Source organism: Salmo trutta, chromosome 14 (genome assembly GCF_901001165.1).
Source record: "Salmo trutta chromosome 14, fSalTru1.1, whole genome shotgun sequence".
In the NCBI taxonomy this organism is placed as follows: domain Eukaryota; kingdom Metazoa; phylum Chordata; class Actinopteri; order Salmoniformes; family Salmonidae; genus Salmo; species Salmo trutta.
In genome coordinates this window covers 50663343-50688203 of record NC_042970.1, presented here as the reverse complement: position 1 = coordinate 50688203, position 24861 = coordinate 50663343, and the positions used below count along the sequence as shown (strand labels likewise).

Genomic DNA, 24861 nt, shown 5'->3' with positions numbered 1-24861 from the left:
TGAATGTAAGGGGTGCGTAACTGTTGGCAGGGAAGTCAGACGCAGGAGAGCAGAACTAGGTAATAGCCGGAGCAGTTTAATAGTAAAACCAATGGCATAAGAAATACAAAATATGGGCACAATAACCTGACGCGCACCAGTCAAATACAATGTGCACAAGCACTTACAACAAACAATACCACACAAAGACATGGGGGGAACTGAGGGTAAATACACAACACATAATGAGGGAAATGAAAACCAGGTGTGTGGAAAAACAAGACAAAACAAATGGAAAAATGAAAAATGGATCGGCGATGGCTAGAAGACTGGCGACGTCGACCGCCGAACACCGCCCGAACAAGGAGAGGCACCGACTTCGGCAGAAGTCGTGACACTGAATGAGCACTGAATGAGCTAATTAAAGCGCACCTACTCTTTTGATAAAATGTGTGTCTGTTATGAAAATGTGGGAATATGTGGCCAAGAAAATATTTCTGGTTGGTCTCACGGAATGTAAAACAGTTGGGAGGGGAGACTTTTAAAACGAGATTGAGGGAAGTAGAGCAAATATTTTGAATGAGCATGGAGAGCCTCATAAATTTGACGAAATTACCTTATAGCCTAGCTTTCAGTCTAATGCAGCTATTTACTTAGTTTTGTAGTCCTGTGCAGAATATCAGTACTGCGTTCAGTACGTTTTTACGTTGAACGGAAATGGTGAAAAAACGGGGAGGGGTTGGGGAAGCTGTCAGCATGGCCACTGCCCTTTAAATATGTCACTCAATGCTTCAAACCACACCTTGCTACACCCACCAAATGGGAGCAAACGTACCTCAAAGTCTGTTCAAGAACGTTTTGAGTAATGCTTCGAACACACTGACAGTGTCATTGCATTTTGGTACACCAGAACTACATTAATTTCCAATGAAACGCTGCGTTTGCCTTGCAGCATTGCGTTGCAGAGGCAGTTGCAGTGCGTTCGGTGTGGTGCATATGTTGGATTTATCTTACGCATAGGTCAAATTGTATACGTAGACGGCTTGACAGAAATGGTAACGAAAGGTGAATGTTGAACTTTTGTTGCATACATATCCAGATGATGCTGCATACTATTTTGCACAATAATGCTGTCGGTGTGATCGAAGCGTTATGATATACAACGTGAATGCTTGAGACAGGTTGGAATGTTTGAATGAAATACGGGACATGTATTAAAAAAAAATCTAAATTAGTGGTGTTTGAATTTGTTGATAAAATGTGGGACATGATTGTTTGGTTGCGGGACGTGGAACATGCTGGAACATGTAGTCCCCCTACTTCTGTTCTTCGCTGACCCTGGCAACCTCAACCTGTCTCTCTCGCACAGACACTTCTGATCCCAAGCAACATGGGCACCCCCACAATTCACACACAGTTTTTTCCACCAATACTACACATTCCTTTGTCCCATGCCCTCCTGCATACTTCTCACAGCTTGCAATCTCCCTCCCACTGCTGCAACACAGCCTGGTCTTATTGACTAGACATAATGTAGGATATGTATATGATATGATATGTTACATTTGGTATGGTTACATAAAACAGAAGGTTACTTAAGGCAAAAACAAAAGGATGGTGGTTTATGTATTAGTGTTATTTTTTAAAAACCATTATTTAACTAAGCAAGTCAGTTAACCCTTTAACCCTAACCCCTAGCGTAGCTAAAGTTAGTCAGTTAGCTAACATTAGCCACAACAAATTGGAATTGGTAACATATCATAGGTTTGTAAATTTGGAACATATTGTACCTTTTGCAAATTCCTAACATATGGTATATTTTGCAAATTCGTAACATTCACAAATTAATATATACCATACGAAATGTAACATATCATGCTAAGTGGAGTAGCTCGGATTTAAGTACAGAATCATATGAAATGATCTGAGACCAGGTTGTGCAACATGACCATAAGCATGGCATCTGAAACACTTTAGTGGGTTCCTGCCAAAACAACTGCGATGTGGCTAAAGCGGATCTGATCAGCCGCTAATCTGTTGCCCCTTTAAAGGGGAAATCTGCTGATACTACAATTTTTTGTTGTTGCACAAAACATGAATTGTATATACCCATTGATTCTTGAAGAATATAACTTAAAAATGCCTGATGGGCTTAGTTCAAATGTCATACCCCATCCCATCAGAAGCCAAAATATAAGCTTTTGTAAACAATGTAGGCTAATGGTAAACAAACACTGTATAGCCTCAAATCATGGTGAAATGCCATGGTCAGTCCTCGCATCCATACTGTAGCTCTGTCAATTAATTTGAGAGCGGTTACATTTCTCCAGCTCCATCCCTGAGCTGTTTACTAAAAAGTGGCCGGGGTCTCGTTTTTGTTGTTGTTTGAATTGCAGACTGCCCCGTTAAGAGAACGAAGTTGGTTGGCCAGGAGAGGTCCGCCAGTCACCAGGGCATTTCAGCAGTCGATGTGACCAAGCCCCTTTAAAACATTACGCATATCGGGGGCTGGTTTATCTAGGGCTGTCGTGAGGTAATCTATCCATTCTCGCCACTATTCGCCGGGCAGGCCTACATGTGGTAATCGTAGAAAGCGCACAGTGCAATATGAGAAAAAAGCAATAACAAAAAGGCGCGCAAGAGTTGCTTTTAAGCCGGGAAATGTACATGGAACATTGCAGACTTTACTAAAGCTGAAGATTGTTTGATCTCGTGAAACAACCTTAAACCAGCAGAAAACTAATACCAACCAAACGCAAGTTTGAACGACAATGGAATTTGCGTTCTCCTGACCCCTGGGAACCGTTGTGATTTGCCTGGATTTAAAAGCACAAGTTGCTGACAAATTGGATAAACTTGCCCTCCAATTTGGCCAGGCGACGGCACTGAACTCACTTTCCTTGTATCCAGAACGAAACGGCGGGTCGTGGAATTAAACCTGATTTATAAGAATTGAAGGTGAGTGAAGGAGGTCTAAGCTTACTGTTACTGCGAAAACCTACTTTTGATGCTTGCAAAACCCTGTTTCTCAGAAATGTCGTCCATAGTTCCTGCAAAATGGGTTTATCCCCTAAATACTTGGAGTCTAGTGCAAGTTGCATGCTGATTGTGGCCAATATTATTATTCAATTTAAACGGGCTTTAATGGGAAAGGGAATATGTTCACATTGACAAAACAAGTGAAATAAACCAGCAAAAGTGAGAATAAACGCATTTAACATCAACCAAAAAAACATTAGAAATTAACAGTAATCATTGCACTCAAATGTTTTAAAAATATATACATTTCAAGTGTTTTAGCAATGTGAAAATAGTTGGTAGTACGAATAGTGGAGTACTTCTATCTTAACGTTGAAAGCCGATACCAATAGTTTATGTATGGAATCCAGTTTTACCATGTAAAATGAGTCCTAGTTTTGAATGTGTAAATAAACTTATGTAATACGGAGGCTACTATCATTATTGCCCATCAATTGCATTTTCATTAGGCTATCTGGGGTGATAAACTTGACCACACTGTAGGTTAGCTTTCCAAAACCACATCGGAAGTCTGTGCAAGGGCGAAATTGTGATGTAGATATTGGTGGGGACTAACAGTAGACTGATTGTCTTGGGGTCATTCCATTGAGGTTTTTTGGGGACAGTTATATATATATATATATTTCCTGCAACTTTGCACAGTTTGACACAACGTATTATGCCTCTCTTGAGGGGTAATACGGAAACAGTGGAAGGATAAGTAGAATTTTATTGGGATAACATATTTTCACTATTAAAGGAAAACGGCTAACTTCCTGCATTTGGCCATGGGGCAGAGGGACAAATGTGCAGTTTTATAATGCTATTCTACACATTTATTCATGAATCTCAGAGAAAACTAATCTCACTTTTAAAAAAAAGTTCATATTCTGTTAACTCATACCCAAATAATATTATTGACTCATTCTATACTTGTATTTGTGGCCAAAGCATAATTTGGAGAGAAAAAAACACTTCAAAAACCACATATCAAACGTGCATCTCAAACAGAACATAAAAAGAAAATGCTTGTGATTTCCTCACAGGGGTTGATGTCATCCTCCTGAGGAGGAGGAGGAGCTGGCCAATCAGCGGTCTACTCTTATTCATATTTTGAATGACCGGTATAAGCCCACACCATTCTGTTGTTGGGGAATGCTCACGTCATTCCAACACAGAGAAGTAACTTTTTAGCATACTTAATTACCATTTTTTTGGAAGGAAAAAGATTTTACTCCTGTTGTAATTAATGATCGGACATATTTCATAGAAATCTGGAGAGAAAAAAAAATGTACCCCTTTTTCTCCCCAACTTCATGGTATCCAATTGGTAGTTACAGTTTTGTCCCATCGCTGCAACTCCCGTACGGACTTGGGAGAGGCGAAGGTCAAGAGCCGTGCGTCCTCCGAAACACAACCCAGCCAAGCCTCACTGCTTCTTGACACAATGCCCACTTATCCCGGAAGCCAGCCGCACCAATGTGTCGGAGGAAACACTGTACACCTGGCGACCGTGTCAGCAAGCATGTGCCCAGCCCGCGGCAGGAGTCACTAGAAGGCGATGGGGAAAGGACATCCCGGCCTGCCAAACCCTCCCCTAACCCAGATGACGCTGGGCCAATTATGCACCACCCCATGGGTCTCCCGGGTCGCAGCCGGTTGCGACAGAACCTGGACTCGAACCAGGATTTCTAGTGGCACAGCTAGCATTGCGATGCACTGCCTTAGACCAATGCGCCACTCGGGAGGCCCTGTTTTTACAGCCCGTTTTGTCTTTCTCCGGCAGGCGTCGTTGCTTTACGTTGCAGTCTTTACATTGCTTTTCCAGGGGTATTTTGTGTATTGCAAATACTTTAATATCAATATCTGGTTTCTAAGTTTCATATGTATGTATGTTCTATGTTGAAGATGCACATTTTAAGAAATCCTCTTTCCAGCGATTGTAAGAATGGACTACATGCCTCTTCAGTTCTTTGACAAATTGATCCCTAACAAATTCACATGTTGGATCTGTTCCACTGTTTGCGCACCAGTTCGTGTCTTGTCAGATGCAGTTCTATGGAAGCTGTCACAAGCTGAGCTACGGTCATACACCCCTTCTCTCCATACACACACAATCCACTTAATAGCAGCGGCCTCCCATTAGAACGTTACACTTTTTTTTAATATACATTTTTTTGTTGTTGATAATTCATGGATTATGTTTTAAATGCTTCTAAAAGTTAGGTAAATATGTACATTTTCCTGTTTCAAAAAAATATTGTTCAAAAACAAGCTGTTCGGTTATTTACTACTCTGCTCCTCAGTGACTGTCGGGCAGCTCCGCCTCCGTGGGCGTGTCTGCCAATGCGAACATTGCTTCGATTGCTTTGCCGGTTATTTGCTATGAGGGGAAATACCCCAATTAAGTTGCAGGATTTCGTAGCATAAATTATAACAGCACAAAGTAAATGGACTATCCTGGGGCTGCTCAAATGTGCGTTCAGTCAGAACTTCTTGGTGTGCTCTAGTCTCCTCCCAATGATTGTCTCGCGCCAGGCGGCTTACTTCCGCACGTGAGACATCTGCTCTAAAAGGTACAGATGGCCTAAAGCAAAAAGGTAATTGTAATTAACTTGTATATAAATACTACATCCAATAAGAGTCGAAGGACAGAGGGATACACTAGCTAGAACCTTCTCGTCGCGGATCTGGTAGGACAAAGAAAGCATGGCCAATTGTTTCCCGCCATGTTGTTCACCAGGTTCTACTGTAGGTGACGGGGCGACATGTTGTGAGGACTAAAACAGCATGAAACTGGGTGTATCACAAAGCATGATCAAATTAATTGGCCAGCTACAGTAATTTTGAGAAACATTGATAAATAGTTTGGTTGATTTTATTTTGTTGGCAAATTAACCAGATCTACCTTTTTTGATGAGCAGCTAACTAGCTTGCTGGCTAGTTAGCTCCCCCATGCCAATTTTAAAATCTTTAAACTAATATTTGATTAGCTCGGAACTATGAAGTTATTTCAGAATGAAAGTTAACTGGCTAGCACATCATGTTTTGTGACAAACGCAACCTGACAAACGCTTTTCTACCATGTCATTTTTATTCCTAAATGTGTCTGTGTATTGATATTCACCTATCCAACAGTGTCATCCATGGCAGACAGAAGAGCCTTCAGTGAGAGTGACTGCGTGACCTTTGGATTTTGCATCCCTCGGTGGCATCAGACTCTGCCTCTGAGTTGTACCATTCCTCAAATAATAGCCAACTGCTCTTCTTTTTAAGCTCATAGCCGCCCTTATAATTTAAGTGACAGATTAAGTTATCGCAACACCATAAGCGCAGAAACCACATGGAATATCCCATCTTGATGTTGATTGCCCATTGGATTTGCTTCATAGTCTTGGTCAGACCTGGCATCTAATAACTGGGTCATTTTAGTTATTGTACTTTTCCTGATTAGTTTTTGGCCGTGGCTGCCCCCCCCAAAAAATCTTTTAGCCATGGCAAATCGGGTTTCCAGAAAATCTGGAACCGCATTGTCAGTTTTTTTTATTTTACGCTCATCCGCAGATTGTCATTTTTGTGTGTGCTTTTTTGTCTTCAGCTGCACGGCATACACAGTTGTCATTTTTGGTTATTAACGGTAAGGCCTAAACTCCCTTGATAGGCTACAAAGACTAGATAAGTATTTAGCACAATCAGTCTCTCTATAAAGCATCACTTTTTTTGTTTTGGGTAGATGATTAAAAGGTTTTGAGATATTTATGGCTGTATTTCGGCAGCATGGAGATCAAAAGACTAACAGGGCATTGTCTTATGGATGGCTAAATATGCCTGCAGTCAGAAATAAATAAATAGGAAGTTACCTTTTTAAACAGAGGAGAGAAAGCTGCCAATTATGTCCCTTGGCTGTGGAAACTCAAATAAACATAGTTCAAGCTGGCCACTGTTGTAGGACGTTGCTGAACAGCACTGCTGTTCATGATTGTGGCTAATTGGGACAGATTTGTACCGTGTGTAACAGTCACAAAGAAAGCCGTTACCAAGGCTCAAATATGTGGCAAGTTTGCAGACGTGGTAGCTGGCAGGCACAATTTTGCACTTGTACCTGGACAGAGTTGGACAAGACAGATCAGTCTTGACTTGTAAAATGACCCTTGACTCCATGTATAAATGGTACCATTGTGTTCACTGTGTGACCTTTTGAGATTTGACCTGTCGTTACCTGAGCCAGAAATGCAATTTTGGAAGTGTGCTAGATGAGTAAGGCTGTGACCAATACCAGTATCGCAATATTGGTCCTTTTAAAAACCTGCTGTATGTCAAATATTGTGTGCTATAGCTTGGAAAATAAATCAATGTGACTGGATGACAACATTATGATTGTTTCCAACATTAGGGCTGTTTTCCTACAGAAGTGAAATCCGCCTCGTGTTTTGTTTCCTTCCCATGATATGTATCGCGATACTGGTATCGTCCCGGCACTACAGATGAGGGCTGAGGAATATGTTTCCCCCCCCCCCCCATTTTAACCTTACTCCCTAGATTCACAGGGAATTGTAGTGGAATTTATATTGTAATTTCAATGACTGTTGATTATGTCCATATTATTCCACTGCAATTTAGGCCCTCACCAGTTTGGCTTGCTACTTGAAGAAATTGTACATTAATGCCCTTACAACTGCTATCACCATAACCTCACTCCCATGTTCTGAATAGATTCAATATGGGTGGTGATGTATAGGCTACTGAGGCTGGATTAATTTGAGATTTAAACCACAGTGGTATAATATGCATGACTGACTACACTAATTGCCTCCAGTTGAGTTAAAAGGGCATCAATACTTCACAGACGGTCTGTGAAAGTTAGTGAAAGAGAGGGCTCCAGTGATAATGACCCAATTGGGCAGAGCACTCCTCACCTCTCTGCCAGTAAATGGTGCTTGTGTCACCTCAGACACCCTGTAACTGTTAGTGTCAAAATCTGAAGGGGGATGGGTGTTGGCCATTCTTGTTCTCCGTGGCTGGCAGCTGTACGGGCTAGCATGGACATGTTGTGTCAACACCTTTCATCAGTCCTACTCCCTCAAACTTTTAATCTATTTTATTGAACCTTTATTTAACTAGGCAAGTCAATTAAGAACAAATTCTTATTTACAATGACGGCCAGGCCCTAACCCGGACGACGCTGGGCCAGTTGTGCGCTGCCCTATGGGACTCCCAATCACAGCTGGTTGTGATACAGCCTGGAATCAAACCAGGGTCTGTAGTGACTCCTCTAGCACTGAGATGCAGTGCCTTAGACCGCTGTGCCAACCAGTAGCCCAATCAAACTAGCGAGCCTCAGTCCTTCAGTCTGTCCGTCCTTTTGTCAAGTCGTCCCCAGCAAAGGCAAGTAGGCGGACGGATGCTGTCTGAGGGGCTAGACACTTTCGTGATTTGTCTTGTTTAGTGTTCGTCGTGACATTTATCCTGCCAGCCTGGTGATTAACAGGTGGGGAGATGTCAAGGACGGGGAGATTTGATAAACTGTGACTGGGTGGCGATGGCAGTAGATCATCAGTGGTGGTGTTGATTTTAATTATGTCTTGTAGCAGCACACTCAGTCAGGCCAGAGGTGTCACCACAAAGTGCCATATCCTGTCATGATACATCGGCACAAACTCGCAGCCCTGAAGAGTTGGAACGGCTTTGGGTTACCGGAATAGGCCCATGTTGATAACCCTAACCCTGCAATGAGGGAAAGACGGCCACCGCTTGCAACGAGCTGGCAGGATGGTCGCCTACTGACTGGTTTTGGAGGATAATTGCTCAGGTGTGTTTCCCCTCTTAGATATGGTAAAGCCCCTTTTCAATCCAAGGCTGGAGGGCAATTCCAAGGTAACAGAATTACACTGAGACTCTGATTTTTCCATTTAAAATGTATACCAGTTTAACAAACAAAATAACTCTATGCACAAGGACTACCTTTGACTATTTCCACTGAAAATGTTTCAAAAACACATTTACAGGAAGAACTGCGCCGATCCAAAGTTTAACACAATACAACTGAGGGAGATATTACGTAATTCTGTAACTTTGTATCTGCAGTTTTTCCAGTAAATGTAACTTTATAAATTGTTCAAAGTGGTCGTCATATGGTTTGTTAAACTTTGAAATCAATGGCTTTTGTTTGGCCTACATTTTAAAGTGAAAAATGTGAGTCTCAGCGTAATTCCTTTATCGTGGAATTGCCCTGGAGCAAATCTGTTTTAACATGGATGGAAATACAGCGTGTTGGGAAGGATAGCCAGCCTTGCATGATATGTGAAGGCTACACTTGCTTTAAAGTGGTCTTACCCCTCAACAATCACGGCCAGATTAAATACTCTATTTTAATTATATCAGTGGGCATTAACTCAGTAACCTTATCAGAATGGTCTGGTCTTTTTAATGGGGCTTTGCAAGCCAACAGACGCAAAAAGATTAAGACGAATATACCGGTGGCACAAAGTGCAATCCCCCTAAAAGAGGGGGTCGGGTGGGTTTCAGAATCAGATACCCGGTGCCACACTGACTATTTAAACCATTTGAGATCTTTGGAGCTGCCATCTAGCCAGATATCTGACAAATGTATCTCTAGCTCTCAATCAAAGGCTGCATTTATTTGTTGTAGCAAATAAGGTTCTGAGAATGACGGAAGACAACGGGCTTCCCACTCTATTACATCACAGTGAACATATTATTGTGTGTAGATAAATATAAATAAAATGGTAGTTCCCGTTAAACACTTGCCCCTCAATCCTCCCTTCCCCCAAACACATGTAATAATAGGACTAAATTGTGCCTTCCTGTATTATACTTAAGATAAAATATGTATTATATTATACTGAGCCATTTACTTTGTTCGTATTCTTATTTTGTATTATTGTTGTCGAACTGCAATTATGCATTTCATTGGACTCTGTATACCATGTGTATCCTGTACGACTAATAAAACTGAACTTGGTCTAGGCTTAATCTTAATTCCCATCTTTATTCATTATTTGGCTGCGGTTCAGGCCATAGAAACAGTGCAAGGGTGCCAAGATCTTCTTCTTTGATAGTTTTATTTCGCTGTTACTTCTTAAGACGTCCGCGTGCTTCCCAGCCAATACCGTTCAGAAGAGTTCTTGCATATATCAAGACGACGTATTTGTTTTGGACTTCGGTCACATTTGTTTTGTGGGAGGAAAGCTGAACTTCGGAGCCGAAGTCTACGCCCCTTCGTCGGTGATTGGTCAAGAGTAGGGATTCTTCAATAAAGTCTTAGTTGTCATTCAACGAGAGACAACCTGTAATCATGCAACAAAAAAAAAGAGGGATACTGCACCAAACATCTTAGTTAGACGTAAAATCGCGTGACTAAGATCCTCGGCAAAAACGTTAAAATTTAATAGATTAATTCTGACTATTTTGAGGACGTGTATACTGGCTACGGTGTCTCAAAACAGACAAACAACACTTGATTTTCAAGCGAAGGTCTTTTAAGGGGGTATGCGAGCAGACTCTTTCGGCTAGACGCAAGCCGAATTGTAGCATGCTTACGCCTTTAGTCAATTAATTTAATCAAATTCAGACCCACAAGGGTGAATACTGCTCAAGAGGCCCAACTTAACATGTTACCCACACCCTCCAGACATGCCCTTGATTCTAATCAGTAGCCTAACCCCATGGATGTATGTTGAAATGTCTGTGTAATTTCTTTTCGATAACTTGACTTTAGTCTTAACTCTCATAGGGTTTAATTAGACTGGAAAGCCTGTTCATTATTCAAATATGTAAATGGAGACCTAGATCGTATGCAAACTATGAAAACTATGCACAGTGCAGTATCGGCATTCCTTTGAAGCACAACTGAAGTGCCCTATCGGAGTGTGAATTATTAACTCCGAAGGGCACCCTGCATGCTTCCACCGAATGCAGCTTACGAGTATAAATGGTATATGCGTGTGAGCTCCCTCATGAATAGAGTTGGTGTGTGTGTGTCTCTGAATCCATGTTAAAATTCCGTAACACGAGCATTGTCTTTCTCCTGTTTAGCACATGGTAGGGTAGAGGCAAAGTGCAAAGCAGTTCCTGGGTTGTCGTTTTTGGTTGCGTGGGGTGTTGCGCTCTTTCTCGTCATCTTTTTTTTTGTTGCATTGCTCTTTCTCTTCCTACTGAATGTGTCCATTTCCCATATCGATATTTTGCTATCTCACTCTCTTCCACACTCTCACAAGTTCAAGCAGCCCTTTAGAGAATGAAGCCCTTGTGGTGAGATGGTATAGAATGACATGGCTGAGGAGGTCTTTGTCAAAGCCTCGGGTGATTATGAGAAGATAAGACCCCCACCTGAGGCAGGTGAAAAGGGAGAACTGGAGACGGGAACAGACACAAGCACAACTAATCGGCATCTGTCTTGCTCACTCGTGCACAGCAAAGGGCATTCCTTTGGAGGCAACGTGTAGAACGGTACATGATCTGCAGTTTGTCAGGCTGTAGTCAAAATAATGTTGACGTGCTTACTAAAGGTGTGCGCGGGTGTTGTGTTTGTGCATATTTTATGCAGGCCATATTTGTGTGTTTGCATGTTTTCAGAAGTCCGTGTCCTCGTGGAATGGTGTGTGTGTGTGTGTGTGTGTGTGTGTGTGTGTTAGCACTGTGGGTCTGTCTGTTGTCTGTAGCATGAGTTTGAGTTTGCATCCACGCACATGTGTGTAGATGTGTACATGTGTCTACAGGTATGTGCATGTGTGGAGTTTATTGCTGGGCTTAGCCTTTGTAGTCCCAGTACTTCTCTGAAAGGGTGGCCTGGTCTCTCTCTACTCTTTCTCTCTCTCTCTGTACTGGCTCCTTTTGTTTCTTTTGTTGGCTAAGGTTGAAAAGGCCAGCCAACAAGAGGGGGGAACTGGGGCGGAGGGAAGGGATGGAGGAGGGGGTGAGGTACATGTCTGGATGTGGTAGGATGGGGGGAGGGATGTGGAAGAGAAGGGAGGATTTGTGTTGCTTTGCTCTGAACTGTCTGTCTGTGGGAGAACAGCTGCTGTTGACTGGCTGCAGACTTTAGTCCTCCGCCCAGGGATAGGTAGGTGAGTGGGTGTGGTAGAGGGGGAGTGTCCACCATCTGGAACTGGACCTAAAAACTAGGGCAGAACTTCTCCAAAAGTCTGAACTTTGAAACTTGCATAGTTCTGAGTTTTTAGGTTTCTTCGGCATCGGTGCACCTTACGATAAGTATTTTGATGTTGCGGTAATTTTGATATTAGTGTGGGTTTTATTTTCTCGTTGAATGGTTCTAGTTTTTTGCCAAAGCTAGACAGCTAGCTGGCTATTCACTCGGATATTATGGATATTAAGCTGCTCTTGAAATAGAATATCATCTCAATAACATCAGGGGGCTTTCTGTGGCTTTTGACTCCCGGAAAACAATACATCTGTTATGGTGACATTCGCCAGGTTTTTGTGTTCCTGTGTGGTTTTGGCAGGCCGATAGGCAGGCAGTGTTCGGAATACCGACGCTTCTGGCTGTTGCTAAGTAGGAACTATGGAGTCCTTGGAAAATGGGGAGCACTCGGTTTCCCCAGAAACACCCCTTTTTTCTCAAGACGACTGCCAAAGCTGGGGCAATCACCCTTAAACCCATCTCCCCCCCCCTTAATTTGTTTGATCTATTGCGATTTGGTCAGGCTAAAGCTTTCTTTTCTCTCCCTATGTTTAAAGTAACTAACAAACAAAGCTAGGCTTATTGAACTATGAACGTGGCAGCAGAAGAAGCAACATTTTAACTTGGACTGTCTTTAAAAATAGTATCAATTACATGGATTCTGGTCTCTACTATAGGCATACTGGATTTTGAGTTCCTTGTGTGTGCTGAACACAGGGCTGACATGTGTCGTGATGATGGGGTGCCAGGGACAGGACATTTATTTTTTTATAGCCTACATGTGGCTCCCTCCATCACCATGACACTTCCTGCTAGTTCACACTTCTAAACGGTCAAAGGTGAAAGGTTGAGTGTCATCTCTCTAAAGACATGTTACTTTGCTGACAGGGGCTTTCCTCCTGACTGGATTTTTTTTCTCAACACATCAAGAGTTAAATACAAAGCTCCAGTTAATACATTGAAGTGTGTGTGTGTGCGTGTACCCCCGCCCCCAGAGAGCAAGGTGTTTCCTAGTAACCTTTTGCCACTTGTTGCTAAGCTAGGACATACACTGTTAAGGGAAAGGTCTCTGGCTGTGAGGACATGGCCTCTTTTTAGTTTGGGGGGGGCACTGCATTCCCTACTCTGGGGTGTGGGGAGCTGGCACAACTACTGCTATTATAAAGTACGAAAAAAAAAAAGTTTTTTGTTTAATGAAATGTATGCATTCACTACTGTAAGTCGCTCTGGTTAAGAGCGTCTGCTAAATGACTGAAATGTACAATGTAAATGTAAATAACCGTTTAACCGGCAGTTATGGATGAAGACTGCCATGAAAAGAACCATCATAACTGTAAAAAAAAAAAAAAAAAACACAGAAAAACAGCTGGCAGAAGCTGGGCAACGGGATGAAACTTTGATGCTCTTTGCTGAAACATTGTGGGGGGTGGTGCACAATGCAGCAGCAGCACACATAAGTGCGTTTGTAAATTCACTCTGGAGTGCCAGAGTGTGCTCTGTGCTCTCTGGGCATTCATATATTCAGAGCGTTGTCAGATTGTCTGTTCGTAAATTCAGTGCGTTTTAGCTCTCGGAGCGTTCAGAGCGCACACTGGACGCTCTGGCCGAGAAGTAGGGTTGATCCGAGCGTTCTGACCACACAATGACAGTCAAGCACCTAATCGAACTGGCTAACGTTGGCTAGCTTGCTAGCTACTTCCAGACACAAATGAGAGAACACCTCACTCTGACCATTTTGCTCACCCTAGCAGAGCTGGTTAGGCTGTTTTCATGTTATTCCGAGCATTGGTGACTAACTGTGCTGCTGGCAACAATTTAAATGTTTTGTTTTTTTTGCCGACATTTACCGTCACCGGCCATTTTCAACGAGTGTTTTTTAAAAGAATAATAGGTAAATGTTGCCCAACCCAGTTGTGGAATGCTCTTAGAAACTTATCCAGAAAGACTCACAGATTTAATCGCTGCCAGGGGTGTGAAAACTAATGTAAATTAGATATTGCTGTATTTCATTTTAAATAAATCGGCAAATTTCTAAAAACATGTTTTCACTTTGTCATTATGTATAGGTGTGTGAGAAATCAATTTAGAATTTAGGCAACGCAACAAAATGTGGAAAACGTCAAGGGGTATGAATACATTCTGAAGGCACTACAGCTATCAGTTCCAGCTGTCAGAGAACGGAGAGTAGGCTACTCTGGATAGGGCAGGTAACTTTGTGGGAGGACATTATGAAAATATTCTCCAGTCCAGCATGAGAAACTGAGGACAGAGATATAGTATCATAATATTCAGTGCTGTCTCATTTGAGTATAATGCGACCTGTTTCTTTGATCTTTTCTGTACTCCGATGCAGAGCGTTGTGAATCCCTTTCTGTAGATATAGTTCCTAATGAATGCCCCAAGAGAATAAGGGTACATCCTTTTATACCATGGGTTCTATGTGTACCTATGTCAGCACATTTTGTAAACAAAAATACAGTTTTTAAAAGTCAGACACAAAGTGTGCATGCTTCTGGGTGTGCATGCTTCTGTTTCAGCCCAGCACTAATACACAGAATTAAATTTATAAAACCTAATTAGTTGATAATTAAGTGTGCTATTGCTGGGATCAGTGGCGCAAGGTTGGCAACCTCTGGCATGGACTTTTTTTTTGTTCACGTGAAATGTATGCTTTAGTAATGAATAATAGCCTACTTGTTACTAAGATGTCTAACCTTTTACATATGCGTTAGCTTACTTGTACACTATGAAATTATATTCAATAGTGTTGATTCTTTGAAGTGAAGTGTTAACAATTAACACAAGTTTAAACTTAAAACTATTCAAAATGAACTAGTGCCAATGTCGATTAATCACAGATCACAATCCTGCAATAAAGAGGGAAAGCTAAAGCTAGCTACTCCAGAAGTTGTGGTCGAACAAATTATGCTTTATTACCAACGTGGTATTGTGAACACATCGTTCGTGGCCGGTGTTTGCTTGTTTGCAGTCTTTTTTGTACAGCTTTGACAGTGCTACTGTATCTTTTTTGATACGCAAAGACCCAAACGGCGTTCCATAGTATGTATGCCGTGAAGCTAATAGCAGTGACGCTATTACTGTGTAACTCTGGTAGGGCAACATCTGAAAAATAGCGCACTTGGTTATGTGTACCAGTGCTCGACCAGTCGGCGAAAGCCAACATCACCCACGACAGAGAACTGTTGATTGTCAAGGGCAATGAATTCCATTATCTTGGCTTTAGTGGATTTCGCCTTTTGAGTTGTCTCGCTGAAATGTTCTTACTCTTTCAAATGACTGCTCAACTTATTCGACTTGTTGAGTGCTTGATCCACACAGCAGACATTGTGGGCTTGGTTAGGAATGCTGTGTTGCACGTGTAGCGCAAAATTTACGTGGCGTCATTACGTCATGTACCTACGTTTTATATAGTTATGCACATTGCACTTCTGCGTTACACTAGACATCGGCTGATACCGATGTTGCCATTTTTAGCTAATATCGGCCGATTTCGATATGTTCACTGATATATCGTGCATCCCTATTGTGAACCAATTTTGCAGCTGATAATGGCATGCAACACCAATGCAGCCATAGGCCTACAGCAGTGGTTCCCAACTCCAGTCGTTGAGTACCAGCAACAGCGCACATTTTTGTTGTAGCCCCGGACAAACATGATTCAAACTCATTGAGTGCCTGATGATTAGTTGACAAGTTGAATCAGGTGTGTTTGTCCAGGCTACAATAAATATGTGTACTGTTGTGGGTACTCGTGGGTTGGGAACCACTGGCTCACATTATGACGGCATTTGCCTAATGGGCATTTGCATTGCACCCCTTGCATCTGAAGAAGAGAATGGCTTAACTCCCACATTTACATATTGTTGAGCTATATGTTCTCAATTCTAAAATGATACCAGTAGACAATGTATATGAGGCTGATCATTATATAAGATTTTGTACATTTATTTCATTTAACTAGGCAAGTCCGTTAAGAACAAATTCTTATTTATAATGACGGCCTATCAAAAGGCAAAAGGCCTCCTGCGTGGACGGGGGCTGGGATTAAAAATAAATTAAAATATACGACAAAACACTACAAAAAGAGAGACCTAAGACGACAACAGCGTGGCAGCAGCACGACATAGTAGCAGCACAAAGCAGGGTACAAACATGGTACATGCCTTGTGCTAACATAAAATTCTCTAAAGAAAATCCAACCCTTGTCATCTAGGTAGTGAAATGTCTGGAAGCAGGACCCTATGGGACCCTTCGCTTAAAATATACACACAACTACTACCACCAAGTTCAATGCCAGATAGTTTTCTCCCAGAATGTCTGAGTGGCACTTGGAGGTGCTACTGTGTTAATGAAGATGGCTTGCCTAAGACTACCACAACAATTGCATTGTTTAAATTGTTAAATAAATACAAGTTTGACTAAAATGTATTTCTTATAGCCTATGGGGCCAGGCAAAGCAGAGATTACACAAAATATTTGGAATTTCACCAATACAACAATATTATTGAAGTACAGTATGTTTACAATAGTATTTTACATACATACATACATACATACATACATACATACATGGTTTAAGGGGGCACTTTAGTCATGACAAGGTGCGCTTTACTCAAGTGTCACAACAGAATCATTCAGATTGACCAAAGCACAGCATATGACAACCATCTTGTATTACTGAAGGATGTCTGCTTTTCATATCTGGAAAAGGACAAAGTAGTTAAGGAGAAACTGATGCTGCTCCAGTATTGCTCAGCTTCACAGTGGGAATCCAGTCGTCATGGGTGTCTTGATAGAGGTCAGCTGGTGAACATACAGTACATAAACAAATGAAAAGCACACCTGATGTTAGAAAATCACTTCTTCAGGTCTCCTATACCATCAGGGCTCTTGCTTGTTTGGTTGTGTTTAGTTCCTTCAGGTGTTTTAGTGTCATATAAAGATGAAATCTATTGTTGGGCTGATACCACCAATCGTCAACACAGCAGGTTGTCCTATCCCATTGAGGCCTTTGTCCTATGCTCTAATGTCCATACATGTTCCCTCTTCTTATGAATAAAGTTCTCAACAAATTATCATTGGGTCAGTGCCACTGGAGTATTTTTTTTAGATTGTGTAGCTGGACTGGATGTCATATTGTACAATTTGTCTCCACTTTTCATGGTGTAGCTGGACTGGATGTCATATTGCACAATTTGTGTCTCCACTTTTCATGGTTATGGCTAGAAGGGATCCAGCTTTGGTGAAATGTAACATCAGCTTTTACTTTCTGTAGCAGGTCAGGAGAATTAAAGGTTAAGGTTTGGAACTTTTGAAGTTCATTTGACAACTGGATCCCTTTTAGCCATGACCCATTTTCATAGGCCTAGATTACATGGTTGCATTCAAGACGAGGTAGATTTTAGTGATCTGTTATCAGTGTAAGCAGAGTTGGCCTATTCATATTAAAACGATTCTGCTAATGTCTCCAGTCATATAATATATAAGTGTAGTAGAATTTCATGGAATGTTTATCAAAGACCACATTTTTCCTAAGTAAAGGAAAGAAATGTCTCTGATATAGCCTATAGGCCTATGCCTCTACACGCTCATTAATAGCCGACTACAAGCTAACTATTAGCATATCTAGCTAACTAATGTGGGTTAACTTGTAGTCTTGTTTAGCTGTTATGCTAACCAAGTGTAAACTAAACTCGAAATCGGACTTACCAGTGGGTTCAGGTCTTGACGGGCAAAAAGGTTTCTAAGCTTTCTGACAGTTGAGTTATCTAATTGCGGGTGATCTATAAAAAAATAAAAATCCCTGTTTTCTTTTCTGCCTTGTTAGAGCAGTCAAATACTGCACAGAAATGGACTTTGGTGATGGATCAACTAGTTTGAGGCACCGTTATCATGCAGCTTGGGTTAGCCACTCAGCTGTTGTTGTCGAAAGAAGAATTGATGCGATGGTCTTCCAACATGGCCGCCACGAGGCGTTATGCGTCAACTGGCAACCCTCTACGGGTACGGGTCGTACCATTAAGCCATCGTTGACTTGAATTCCAGCACATGCAGTCAGGAGGAGAAAATGTGCGTAATATATTTATGTTGCTATTCAAACAGTTATTACATTGACTGCGGTCATTTGCCTGGCCAATTACCGTCATCCAAAATCCCATGACTGTCAGAGCCGTAAGAGAGAGAATATTAAGGCTTTTACGTTACCTCAGTTGTAAAATAAAGGATTTAGTGTTTTTAAAATATGGTATGCAACATTGTTTCTCAATGTATTTGAACAGCTTTCAAGGTTTCTCTGGTAGGCAAACAAATTAACTATAGGCCTATTTTATTTATTTAACTAGGCAAGTCAGTTAAGAACAAATTCTTATTTACAATGACGGCCTACCGGGGAACAGTGGGTTAACTGCCTTGATCAGGGGCAGAACAATTTTTTTTTACCTTGTCAGCTCAGGGACTTGATCCAGCAACCTTTCGGTTACTGGCCCAATGCTCTAACCACTAGGCTACCTGTCGCCCCACCACTAGGCTACCTGTTGCCCCACCACTAGGCTACCTGTCGCCTAGAGCTGAGAGCCGACAATATTTGTAGAGTAACAATGAGCCCTTCATCTCTTGTGATTGTTTTGGATTAGGGAACATTTCACCTGTATCACACTGTATCATGTCTCTGGAAACTTGTGTCCCACTCCCTTTTAAACCACACCATAATCTAAGCCTGGCCTATCTCTGATACCTCTGGAGATGTCACCTATAGGCTTACAGTATGTATTGTAGTGACAGATCTTTGTCAAACGTTTCTCTCAATTCGAAAACAAATGTGTGTTCATAACCCTCAATCGGCAAGGGCCTCTTGCGTATACGCTGAACTGTGTGTGTGTGGCGGGGTAGGGTTCGACGTGTGTTGGTTGAAATGTGTTAGATAACTTGGCATGCATGGCTAACAGCAGACTACGGCCCTGTATGTCCACTACACCACAGCAGAACCTGCAGGCAGCTTCATAAATAACTCTCTCTATATGTTGTTAATGGAGGGCTTAAGGCTTTTTCTGCTTACCGAGAGCATAGTAAGCGTTTCCAACCTCCTGCTCCACCCCGATGGCCTGATCTAGGAGGGGTGAACTAGGCCTCTGTTTCTACACTTTTATTTTATTTAACTGGGCAAGTCAATTTAAAAACAAATTCTTATTTTACAATGAGGTCCAAACCCTCCCCTAACCCGGACGACGCTGGGCGGATTGTGCACCACCCTATGGGACTCCCGATCACGGCCGGTTGTGATACAGCCTGGGATCCACCCAGGGTCTGTAGTGATGCCTCTAGCACTGAGATGCAGTGCGTTAGACAGCTGCGCCACTTTGGAGTCAAAATGACCAGGGTTATGGAGGGGCCTGGAGGGGGTGGGCTCCAGGTTGGAGGAGGCAACCCCCCCCCCCCCCCCCCCCCCCCCCCCCCAGGGGGTTTTATGTGTTGCAAAGTGTCTGTGTGGGTAGCTTTTTTATTGGACTGCACACAACACTCTTATTCTACTGTACGACAGTAAAACAATATCGACTATGGATCACACAACCGGTTAAACTTAATCTCCACGTGTTATATGGGTGTGAAGGGCGTAAAATGCCAGTCAGTTGCTCGAGTTCTAAATTGGTCAGAACAAGCTAAATTAACTGTCCTCAACACAAAAGTTTTAGATACTTCAATTTAGGCCTACTGCCTGACATAGCAAGTAGTACTATCCTTGAACTTGCCTACCTTATCTCCCTTGTCCTGAGTACCAACCCTCCTGTCTCTATCCCCCTTTTCTCTTCTCTTCCTCATATTCCGTTTTGTTTTTCTCTATTGTACTCTATTCTCAAGTCAGGGCATTGGCATAGAATAGCTTGAGGTGTCTGCGCTGGCTGGGCCAACCTGTGGGAAGCTACTGATAAGTCAGTGGCTTTGTTGTTGTGTGGTGGCTTGGCTGTCTCCTCAGCCACCTCAGTTCTATTGGCAGATAGCTGCCATTGCTCAGCTGGAGACAATCTCAGGCAGCGGCCAATAACATTCCTTCCATAAAAAACGTCAACAGGCCAGGCAATTCCAAGGCCAGAAGGTATTCACAGATCCCGTCGACAAAACCAACCTCCCTGGGGAAGATGGGTACGGCGTATAACCCTCTGCCTGTCAATTTTTAGTTTTTTTAAAATGTTGAACACACTTTATTTTAATGTAAGTGTTTTTGTGGTCTTTAGCAAAGGGTTTGAATTGGAAGGTTGAAGGAGGTGTGGCATTGTTTCCAGTGGACCAGCTCAACTTGACAGAATGAAGGGGGAAGGGACTCCACTGTTTTCACTCTTCTTAAGTGGACCACTTGCAAATGGTCACGGTTCGTCACCCAGCCACCACTGTCGTGTCATGTTGGTTATGTTTTGGTACAATGACTGATGGCTGGAAAGCGTTTTGTAAACCATGACACAGTGTGTCCTCTTCGTTAGTGTGATACGTTTTATCGTTTGTGTCATAGCTTCTCAACTAATGAAAACAAAACTCTTACACAAGCACTAGGGGCCAAATCCAATTAAAATGCTCATCGCTGCATGATGTATGCAAAAATGTGAGTTTCTCTGACACGTTAAACTACGGTCCTAAGTTAATTACTGTAGGTGTTCCTGAGAGTAGGTGTCGCTCTCTGGGACCCAGTCAGTATGACTTCAGAGTTACTTCTCTGGTCTAAACTGTGTATCAGATGGATTCATTCTGAGAATGTGTTGTAATTGGTTTTGGTCATGTTCACAGGGAAACATGGTGTATTTGTAGTTTTACTTTACTTACATGCCAGATTTACTATGCTAGTAGAAATGGAGTGAATTAATTATTTCCTACAAGAAAATCCAACTCGCCCTGAAGCTTTCTTTTCTATGAAGGTTGAATTCTTTATTCCCTGTATTATATATGCCTAGAAGGGGACACACACACGCACAGCACATTGGATCAGAATCAGATGTGTTCAGCACAGCTGGCCTAATGAGATCCAGCTGGAGGGAATTCTGGTAGCAGAGAGACTGTATCGGGACCCGCAGACGTCACACACGCTCATACTTAAACCGCACACACTCAATGCATGTCTTGTAAAATCACAGCGTTTTAATAGACAAAGTTTTGGGTCTATGACATTCATCGACGTGTTCAACGCGTGTGTGTCATATAATATATATCAGCAAAAAAAGACGTCCTCTCACTGTCAACTGTGTTTATTTTCAGCAAACTTAACGGGTAAATATTTGTATGAGCATAAGATTCATCATCTGAGACATAAACTGAACAAGTTCCACAGACATGTGACGAATAGAAATGTAATAATGTGTCCCTGAACAAAGGGGGGGTCAAAATCAAAAGTAACAGTCAGTATCTGGTGTGGCCACCAGCTGCATTAAGTACTGCAGTGCATCTCCTCCTCATGGACTGCACCAGATTGTACACAACTATCTGTTGGAGCCAGAAAGGTCGATTTATCTTTTTTTGTACTCCGAGGGCTGGTTGGTTATTGCTGAACTTTATCAACAAGACAGAGCGCTTCCACATTTGCATTTTATTGAATCTTCACTTGAACAATGAATGTTCTGAGAAGGCCTCATTGGTGATATTGTATTTACCATTGATGTGGGCTTTGTTGACTTTGTTGGTAAAAAGAAAATAAGCCGGCAATAGTTTTTTTGGTTTTTTTATAACTGAAGGTGAAGACTCATCAGTAGTCAATTATCAATACATATCAACGGTAATCAATAATTGAAATGCTATTTGGTCGATGACCCTGAACCTCCCCCATTAAGTTTCAAAAGTCAATCCGCTTCCTATCGACTGCGTTCAACAAATTGTTTTGAGAGTCCCACAACCGCATGTCCTAGATAGAAGTCCATCGACAATCCGTAACTCATTTGAGACTTGTTACTAAGATTCTCACGTTACTACTAGTCTCACTGACTTGAGCGATGGCTCTTTTTGATTTCTCTTCTGGCTCATAATGGAAAAATTGCTTATCTTAAACCCTTTCCTCAAGCTTGGGGTTTCATCAGATCAACTGCACCCTCTCATAAATAGGCTTTTTGAAATACATTTTTATCTACCTACTTGGTGGATGCTGTTGCTGCTAGAAACAGTCACTGGTCAGACAGACTTTGTCATGGCAGTTCTTCAAATGATTACGATTTGACTTGAAAAGCAGCTTATTGCAGCATTTTATGGCCGCAGAAATGAACAACCATCTCAGTCTGGAGCTCAATCTTCCCATGGATCTCCGCTCCCCTGTTTATGTTTGTTAAATCAAGTGGAAATGTCCTTTTTCAATTAACTTTGATTAACTCGCTGATCTTGGCCCTATGAGATCCTTGGCCTACTTGTTTGTGCCAATCCGTTAGTTTGTATTGAGACAAAAGGTTTGGAGAAGGGAATAGCTTTGCCAGTGTAGGATAACTCGGTGGTAGAGAAATGAGCGCAGCGAAAAATATGAAGAGACAATTTCTAGAGTCTGTGACTGTCTTGTATTTCTTTGCCCATAAAAGCAAGGTTGTGTTGAATGAGTTGCTTACTGACAAGAGTCAAGCTTGCTTCCTTCCTCGGGATCTCTGGTCACACCAAGCTGGCTAGTGTGAAAAATGATAGTTTTTTTTTTTTATGACGCAAAGTAACAAATGCTTCTCAAAGTCAGGAAGTGCCAGGAAAAACCTATCACTCCCAAATCCACAGGAAATCCAGAGGACATTTTTCTCACTCCTAATTCGGAGGAGATTTTGCCACTCTGCTTGTTCAGAGTAAGACGAGTTCCTCTGCCCCCCAGTCATCATTACCATTTTGACGTACTAGTCACTAGATTTTCATGCTAGAAAGACCAAACTAAACTTGCAATAACGTCAGAACTGATTCACCCTATTTTGCGGCGAAGAAGAAGTGGACTGTGGTCAGGCCACTGGAGAAAGGTCAATGTGTTGTCCAAAATTCAGTGGTTGGTTGTAGGCCAGAAAAACCACCACCTGACCTGACAAAACCGCACGAACAACACTCTGTTTTTAGCTCCTCCAAATTAGATTGATTCTGGATTGGCGTCCCGTGTGGCTCAGTTGGTAGAGCATGGTGTTTGCAACGCCAGGGTTGTGGGTTCGATTCCCACGGGGGACCAGTATGGGGAATAATTGTATGAAAGGTATGCATTCACTACTGTAAGTCGCTCTGGTAAGAGCGTCTGCTAAATGACTAAAATGTCAAATGATTGGCTCTCGCTCAGTTGTTAACTTTGACCTCTGGAGATGTCTGAGGGGTGGGGGTGGGACAGGCAGAAGGACATTGACCTCTTCCCCCAGGAAGTTAGAAAAACATTGGTAATGAAAGGAGGCAGATGAGACCCAACTGATAAATGGGTCAGTGTGAGTGTGTGTGCAGCAGGCCAAATGCATGCAGACTGCACAATAATGCATCTTCTTTTCTACTTACTGAACATGGAAGCATGCTAATGTGAATTGGATATTTTGCACATACACCATGTGTCACTGTCAGATTCAAATGGTCAGCTTACTCCCAGTGCATGCCATTACAGATATGCAAAGGAAACTTAAAAGAAGTAGCCATACAAATGTAGGCTAATGGTTGTCATTTTGACTGAGAGCATTCATTAAGTTGAATTGTGTTCTATCACAGAAACGCATTCATCCCCGATCTCATCAAAGTGAGTGGAGAAGCCCATTCTCTCCCAGTTTCTCATTATGTAGTAACATTAGTAATCCTGGTTAGAGCTTCACATGGCTGCAGAATCATGGCCAATGCGAATTCTCATATCTTTCTGATGAAGTCAAGTAGCCTCCACTAATTGCCCGTGGGCCTCCCTGACTCACCCACGATGCTATATAGTGTACTCTCATTTAATAAACTGAAGCCTCAATGGCCTCCACTGAAGCCTCAATGGTCCTTTTGTTATGTTTGTTTGGTGGACTGTGACTGCGTTGGCATAACCTTTGTGGAGTTTGGGGAGGCGATAACGTATTGTTAGTTCGGGAAGGAAGCAATTAGGATAGCATCAGCCGCATGCCAAGTGGCTGGAGAGGACAAGCCCTTTTGGACAGGATGCCGTGGAGTTATATTTGGGACCCTTTTATCCTCTGCTTGAGAGGGAAAAAACTAACAGTATATATTTTTTGTAATTAATTATAGCCCCACTGTGGCCAAAGAAACACTGTCATTGGAGGTTTTAAGAGCAACAGCTTAACCACACAAGAAATGGTGGCATTGTTGGTTTTGATGACGTTGTGCTATTTTCCCCTCAGGTTTTGATGTGCTTGGGGAATGTGTGTGTGTGTGTGTTCCAACGCCGCCAGGAGAAGAATAGCGAAGCTGGTAGTGTGTGCAAATAGTTGGTACGGGAAAACCGTTGAGATTTATACTACATCTCGTGATTCATATAATCAACAAATTGTATGCTTATTTTCAGTACTTTATTGAGTTTGCTGATGATTATAGAAAATACATTTAGAATGTTCTCTTTTTGAAGTCCCATTTTCTCACAGCAGCCTTTTATATCGAAGGTTCCAACCTGCTATGAAGAAACCGCTTTTCCCCTCAAGCTGTTTACAACCAACTAGTTTTCTGAAGTGCTGTGTGGTGGCAGTAATATTTGTATTTTCTCTGTATGTCTGACCTGATTTACTTCGAGTTATCCCTAT

At 42.1% G+C, this 24861-nt stretch overlaps 1 protein-coding gene across 2 annotated transcripts in view; it reads left to right on the top strand.

Annotated features, from left to right (window-relative positions):
• Positions 1 to 2263: 2263 nt before the first annotated feature.
• plxnb1b (plexin b1b) overlaps positions 2264 to 24861 on the top strand; it is a 116603-nt gene continuing 94005 nt past the window's right edge. For both annotated transcript variants that reach the window (XM_029776301.1, XM_029776300.1), the window contains exon 1: positions 2264 to 2937. The gene's annotated coding sequence lies outside the window, so the exon portion shown is untranslated. The remainder of the gene's footprint in view (positions 2938 to 24861) is intronic.